General features: G+C 48.8%; 1 pseudogene; it reads right to left on the bottom strand.

Moving 5' to 3' along the window:
- Positions 1-6,149: 6,149 nt before the first annotated feature.
- On the bottom strand, positions 6,150-6,737 carry LOC131901248 (GTPase HRas-like; annotated as a pseudogene).
- Positions 6,738-7,854: the final 1,117 nt, after the last annotated feature.

Below are 7,854 nucleotides of genomic sequence, written 5' to 3'. Positions count from 1 at the left end.
GAAGTGAAGAAACCCCAGTCTTGTTTAAAATGGGTAGCATTTCCACCCTTGTCAACCAAACCTTTGGAAAGATGGGCATTGTCTAATAGATTTTGGGTTACCAGAGCCTTTTACTGGCAGGGCTGAGGAGTTCCTCACCTGGAGTTTAAAGGGGCTGGTGTTTCAGCAAGCTGTGACCTGCAATCCTTTTCCCAATGAAATCCTTTATTGCATCTGGGGCATCAGATCATAGTTTCTGCCCGGGGGCAGTCATGCCACAGATAGCCTGTTTTGCCACATCCCCAGCAAGTTCTGTCTACCTGAGGACCCTCGGGAGTGTCATTAGTACCTTGCTTATCAGTGAGGCAAGCATCCAGGGAGGCAGTAAGAGCGGTGATTGGACTGGTGCTGGGGTCAAGGTCTCTGGTGGCCTTCACCCATTTTTATGTATGTCCTTATACCTCATAGCTGTATTACAGATTTGGGTATTGAGTCCCTCCCAAGTCAGTTGTTAATAGCTTGTGTCTAGAGGGGCCCACATCCACTCTGCACTCTACTGCCTCATTCACACGGGCCAAGAAGTTGGTGAATAGCTCCCTGGGCAGTTGGATAAAATTGTGGAAGTACAGGCTCTGGGGACCTTGAGGTCCAGGTCTGAGACTTGTTGAAAATAGGCATTGAAGCCAATCTGTGCCTGGTGCCCTGGATGGACATATTTCCTATAACCTGTGAGCATATCATAGGTCACCTGGACATTATGTAAGATGTTCGTTCAGGCCTGGGATTCTGCCTGATCCTCATAGTCTGATTTTTCAGCTAAGAAAGACTTCAGGCTCCAACACAGCTTTAAGCAAATGGTACCAATAGAAATAAGTTTGTAACTGCATGGACCATTGAGCAAGGACCTGCTGAAAGTAGAGGGAATCTGGGCCTGACTCATTGGTGGCCTTCCAGATGAAGAAGAGATCAGCTCTGGGGATGGGAATCCAGTGCTGGGCATTGACATTTAGGCTCCCACTCTATAAGGCTTCGATGGGCCTACAGACTGACAGTGGAGCAGGCTGTGAGGGTTGTAAGACACCTGGCACCACGGGAGAGTAGCCACCTCCTGAGGCAGGCAGGTATTGTGGTAGATCACCCCAAGAATCCTGCGGCGGAGGGGTAGCTGCCAGTGGTGGTGGAGCAGAGGGGATAGCAGCACATGACTTGATAGCTGCCTTCTCTTTGACAGATTTGGCAGGACCCAGACTGAAAGCTACATTCTCCTTGACAGATTTGGTTGGACCCAAACTGACATATCTCAGAGCCCAAACTGACAGATTTCCTGGAGGCTTTATTGCCCACGCTACAAAGCAACTCATCAAGTCCGAGTGAGGGCCTGAGGACAGGACAGCGGGTCATTCGTATCAGTAGAATGCCGTTTATTGAAGGGAAGTAGGGGCCTAAAATACAGACTAACAGCATAATGGAAAAACCTAGGAGGGCAAAAGTTCACTAGCTCATGCCCTAGCTGTTTACTCAACTGTGCGGGATGCATGGAACAAGGAACGTGCAGTTAGCTGTTTTCGAGGAAGGAAGCCAGCAGGAAATCAGCATAGGGAGGACATCTGGTCAAGGTCAGTAAGCAAGTTAGCAGCTGCCCAAGGAGCAGGGGCCAGGACCCAACACAAGCCCCCCTCAGCTCCTTTGCAGCCCTGGAAGCAGCACCCTCGGGGAGCCGGCCAAGGGTTGGCCCGGTGTTTGTTTTAATCAGGCATCCTGTGAGCAGCTTCTGAGAGTGATGGTGAGACTGTGGAAGCCTTGGGCTTGGGCATGAGCCAGTGTGCAGAGGCCTGGTGGAACGCTTCATTCTCTGTGGCTTTTTGCCGTTCTGGGTACTAAGCTTGCCAGGGGAACTGGGACCAGACTTGACTGTTCCCTTGCTTCAGGAATGGAACCAGAATCAATGCAGAGGTGCTCCCTGGCTATATGGAACTCGGCAGGTGGGTGCAGGTGCCTGCAAGCCATGGAGAAGGAAGGAAGGGAAGGGAAGGAACAGTATTGAGAGGTTATGGGCTGAATGGGTATGTGCTTGATTGCTAGGAGGGGCAGGAATTTTTAAAGAGACGGGAAGTGTGGAAAGCGTGGCACAGCAGCCACACAGGAGGCTGAGGGTGGAGGCCTCCCAGGCATTTGGAGTTTGCCACATATGAGTGCCAGTTGGTGGGAGATTTATTAAGGCAACTCCACGTAGTTAAAAGGGAGGTTTATTTTGGAGTAACTTACAACAAGTAAAGGGATAGGTTACAGGATCCAGGAGAGGTGAAGTAGAGTCCTATGGAAAACTGCTTGGTCTACCCTCCAGGATCACCAGGAACAAGAGACCGGCACATCCAGACTTTGGTTCTCAAGGGCTCCCGTCTTGGTCCTGCATTAGGGGCAGGTCATAGGTAGGTGTGACAGTTACCAGAAGCCTCACTGGGGGTAGTACTTCCAGGACAAAGCTGGAGCATTTAGCTACCCACTACAGTGTTTAGATTAATGTCCATGTCTGTAGGCTATTATAAAGCAGCTATGATCTATGTGTAGTGATATTCTGTATTAGCAAGAAAGTTAAGTTTTTGTGAAGTAATATTTTCGACAATATTATAAGAATGTTCAAAATTTGTTAAACAGTTTCAAGTTGTAAAATTATTAACTACTCTTACCTGAAATGAGAGACTGGCTTGCTTTTCTTACTGTCCTTGGGATGGTTTTTTGGGGTGTAGTAGCGCTTTTCAGCCAACATGAGTCACCAGTGTCGTGCTAAAGCAGGTCCCACTGAAGACTGGCTGGCGGCTGCAGGTGAGAGTAGAGTGTCCCGTGTGCACGTGGGGAGGATTGGTGGCAGCAGCATGGTGGCGGACCTTTCTGCCTCTTCCTGGAGCTTTAGGGCCCGGATTTGCCTTTGAGGCCTCCTTGGCCCCTCAGCGCTCTTCCATCAGCCCAGAGGCTGACGTGTGGGATTGAGTGGCCTGAACTCAGGGCGGGGAGAGTTCTAGGCAGTGATTATGACGGTTGGCATTGGCGTCCATTTTAACTAGGCAGCTTCTGAGCGAGAGGGTGAGACGGTGGAAGCTGTAGGCTCAGGTGGGAGCCTGCGTGGTGGTGGGTGGCTCACTCACAGTGGCTCTCGCCAGTCTGCGGGCTAAGCTCCCTGCAGATCCTGGAACCAGACTCAGCCACTGTAAATCCTGGTTAGCAGATTTTAGAGAGAGAATCTTTTTTTTTTTTTTTGTAAGCCTTCATTGTTATTTTTTAAAGCTTGTAAATCCTGGTTAGCAGATTCCAGAGAGAGAATCATTTTATGTAAGTCTTCATTGCTGTCTTTCACAGTCTGTATCAGTCCCAATAGTGACTCATCTTTGTTTTTATTATTAAACCAGTATTTGAACACTATGCGAATTGTTACGATGAATGCTAAAGTGGTACAGGCCAGATATGCCTTAGAAAGGTCATAGATTTCCAGGAAAATGTCATTCATCATATAAGGAAAAAGGTTTTTTAAATTCTTGTGAGGTAATGTTGTCGGCCCTATTACAAATTTGTTAGCTTATTTTTGTTAGTCAGTTTTAAGGTGTAATATTATCAAGTACTTTTACTTGAAATAAGACGCTGGTTTCCTTATCTTTTCTTGGTTTTGGGGGTGTAGTAGCACTTTTCAGCCAGGAGGAGGCGTTGTTATAGCTCCAAAGCAGGGCCTGTTGAATGTCTTGGCTGGCAGCAGAGTGAGCACAGGCAGTAGGCAGTTCTTCAGGTGACTCCCTGGAGCTTCAGAGCGTGGAGAGTTCCAGGCTGCTCTAAGGCCCTCTCTGCCTCTGCAGACAGGAGATCTGCCAGCAGGCCCAGCTCCAAGCCCTCTCTGTGCCTCTGTAGGGTGCCACCCAAGGGAACAGTGCCATGTCTGTTTTAACTAGGTGAAACTGTGGAAGCCTCGAGCTGGGGCGGGAAGCCGGCACTCAGGGAGGAGGGGAAAGGCCTCACTCACAGCAGTTTCACTGGTCTGGGGGCTAAACTTGCCTCGGAACTGAGACCGGATTAGCGGAACTGAGACCGGATTAGCTCTTTTTCGGGAATGAAACTGTGTAGGTTTCCTGGAGCTCTGTAGGTGATACCCTGCAGTTTCAAGCGCCTGCCAGCTTTGGAGGAAGCTGAGGGTGGGAGCCACCCAGGCCTATGGAATTTGCCTCACATTGGGTGCCAGATATTGGTGAAATTATTAAGGCCACTCCACGTAGTTAAAGTGGAGGTTTATTTTGTGGGGTAGCTTACAAGTGAAGGGATAGATTACAGGATCTGGGAAAGGTGTAGTGCAGTCCAACGGTGTTCTCTGGAGAACTCTGCTCAGTCTACCTCCAGCGTCCAGGGTCCGGGAACCAAGAGAGCGCGACACATCCGGATCTCGGTTCTTCCGGGTCCTCCCTTGGCCCCACCTTGTAGGCGTGACAGTTACCTAAGCTTCAGTGGGGTTTGGAACTTCCAGATCAAAGCTGGAATGGCTACCCACTACACCTTTGGGTGGGGAATGGAACCAGACTGGCTGTGGAGGGGCTCCTTGGTGCCCACGCCGAGAGTGGTCAGCTATCCAGAACTCGGCAGGTGGGTGCACGTGCCCAATAACCAGGGAGGCGGAACAAAGGGAAGGAACAATACTGGTAAGTTATGGACTGAATGGGTAAGCACTTGGTCCCCAGGAGGGATGGCAGTTTTAAAAGAGACAGGGAAGAGTGGGAGGTGTGGAAACTGTGCCACAACAGCCGCAGAGGAATCTGATGGCAGAGGCCGCCCAGCCATTTGGAGGATGCCCCACGTGAGTGCCAGGTAGTGTGGGCATTTATCAAGGCAACTCCTAACTTACAGCCAGTAAGGGGGTTGTTCACAGAATGTGAGAGAGGTGAGGTGCAGTCCAGCTGGGTTCTCTAGTAAACTCTGACTTGGTCTGCCATCCAGCATCCAGGTTCACGAGAAATGAAGAGGGCCGGACAGATCTCTGGTCTTGAGGGCTCCCATCTCGGCCACACCCCAGGGGCAGGTCATAGGTATGCGTGACAGTTACCAGCTGAGGTGGTGCTTCAAGGTCAAAGCTGGAACCACTACCCACTACATACCTTGTATCCACATGAGTTTATTATGGAGAGCGCGAGAGAGAAATAGGGAAAGAAGGAGAGAGAAAGAAAACGAAGAGAAAGGGAAAGTGGATTTGTGCACACCTCATGACGGGAAAGGGAGGAAGAAGGGAGGGGTGTTTCCCTAAAGGTGCCTTACATCAAGACACAGGGTGGGTCCCCAAGGAATGGGCCAGAATGCCAACACCTTCATTTAGTTTTTTCATTTGCAAGCCGTTCATAGTGGCACTAAACAGAGTCCTAACTCTGTGCACTTCGATTCTTGACATGCAAAAGTTTTTCCTCCTTTTTTAAAAAACCTAGTTCACTGTTTAAAATTTGTCAAGTGTCTTACGAGCTCTGATGATGCAGATGGTGTATGTGGGGTATCACCCCACCGGGAACTGAGGTCACCTCTGAGGAGGTGGTCTGGAGCCGAGGGAAGTTAAGTGTGCCGCTTATTCGTTTCCCAGCCTCCCTCTTACCCGGAGCTCATCAGACACAGCGGGGAGTCATGTCAAGCAGGAACTCCTTTATTATTAGGCAGTAAACATCTTATAAAGCCTAAAACCACAGAACCCTGGGGGGGATGGAAGGACCAAACCAATTGTTCTAAAGGTCACCCTATACTCATTCCTTTTTCCAGGAGCTGTTTATGCACTGACATAATCTCTTGATTTTTGTATTTAATCCCACTGCAAACAACTTGGGCTAACTTCTCTCAGTACCATTTGTATCTAATCTCAGCATAAACAACTTGGACTCACTTCTCTCAGTACCATTTGTGTCTAATCTCAGTGCAAACAACTTGGGCTAACTTTTCTCGGTACCATTTGTATCTAATCTCAGTGTAAACAACTTAGGCTAACTTTTCTCGGTACCATTTGTGTCTAATCTCAGTGCAAACAACTTGGGCTAACTTTTCTCGGTACCATTTGTATCTAATCTCAGCGTAAACAACTTGGGCTCACTTCTCTTGGTACCATTTTTATCTAATCTCAGTGCAAACAACTTGGGCTCACTTCCTCTCGGCACCATCTGTGTAGCTCACGTCGTGGAGCCAGGGCCATTCTCATCGGGACGGTTTAGCTTTTGTACTTTGTGTTGCTAAATCTCACGTACTAGTGCGTAAAAGGCATCCTCTACACCCTGTCGGGTCTTTGATGATGTTTCAGTGTAGGGGATGTCATAGCTGCTTGCAAGGTCCTGGGCCTGCCAAGACTCAACAGTATGAGTGGCCACGTCATACTTGTTCCCCACCAGCACCATTGGCACATCATGTGAGTCCTTCACCTGCTTGATCTGCTCCCTGTACTGATGGATGTCTTCAAAGGACTTGGTGTTGTTGATGGCAAACACACGAGGAAACCCTTCCCTGTGCTCATGTACTGGTCCCACATGGCACTATACTCCTCTTGACCTGCTTTGTCTAAGATGTCCAGCGGACATGTCTTCCCATCCATCAATGACCACCTGTTTCCAATAGGAGTCTTCTATGGTGGGGTCATACTCATCCACAAAATGTTTCTGGATCAGCTGGATGGTCAGGGCACTCTTTCCCATGCCTCCAGCACCCACCACCACAAGCTTGTGTTCTGTCATTGCTTCTATAGGGACTGTCACTCCAAGAGCTCCTGCCCCACAAGGGGTGCAAAGAGGAGCAGAAAGCCCTAATTGGTGCCTGACATGGGTGTCCTTGTAGCCCCGAGGCTGGAGTGTGATGGCTGAAGAGTGTAGAGTAACTGAATATGGAGGCTAATTCTCCCTTTTGTTTTATTGTTAAAGGGTGTGGAATGAGTGACATCGGTTTGTCAGAGGATATTTGGCTCTAGGCCTCTGGGGTTAACTCCCTGTGTTTGTAAAGGGGGTACCTTTAGGAAAAACTGGAGTGTACATTTGGGGCGCCTCCCAGGAGGGTATGGATCCATTCTATTGGCTTTCCTTTTCTCACTAGCACTGCAGAGATCATTGTAGCGCTTATGAACAGTCAGAGGGAACTGGGAAGGTCAGCAGAAATCTATTAAGGGCATCTTGAAAAAGGTATGGTAAAAGGTATTGTAAAAGGATGGCCTGATGTTCTCAGACAAGAGCAATAATATCCTGAGGTTTTTTAATTTTTTAAAAGGAGAATAAGGGTACAAGACTATTCTTGGAGATGGGAACCCAAGGTAGTATTGAATGGATCTCTCCCAGGATACTCTGCAACTGAGTCAGGGTCAAAGACACAGGAATGTGTAGCTTAGGCTTAAGTGGGCAGGTTCAGGTCAGGGTAAGTTCGGTGCCAAAAATCTTAAAGGGGGGCACCCTTTGGACTGTGTTAGGAGCCACTGTGAACCCTCCTCTCTGAAGCTGTGCAGCACCTGCCCCAACAAGTCCTGCAGACAAGAGGGGACCTTAGGTCCCAACATAATAATATCCATATAATCAGGTAAGCATCTTACCATCTTTAAGTAGGGGTACTAAGAGGATGGCCAGGTATTCTTGTCAGGCGGTTGGGCTATTAGCCATTCCCTGGGGTAATACAGTCCATTTAAATCTCTGATCAGGTTGGGAGAAATTGAGGGAGGAGATAGAGAAGGCAAACTTGGTACAATCATCCAGATGGAGGGGGATTGACAAGAAACAAAAACATCAATCGCAACCAGGGTATATTCTGAGGGTATTACTGGTACCCAGGGCAGACCCCTCAAGGGGGTGCCTACCAGCTCCATCCTCTCATTTACTTTCCATAGATCCTGTAACATGTGCCACA

This window comes from Peromyscus eremicus, unplaced genomic scaffold (genome assembly GCF_949786415.1).
Source record: "Peromyscus eremicus unplaced genomic scaffold, PerEre_H2_v1 PerEre#2#unplaced_60, whole genome shotgun sequence".
NCBI lineage: Eukaryota > Metazoa > Chordata > Mammalia > Rodentia > Cricetidae > Peromyscus > Peromyscus eremicus.
This window is presented reverse-complemented; position numbering and strand designations above follow the sequence as displayed.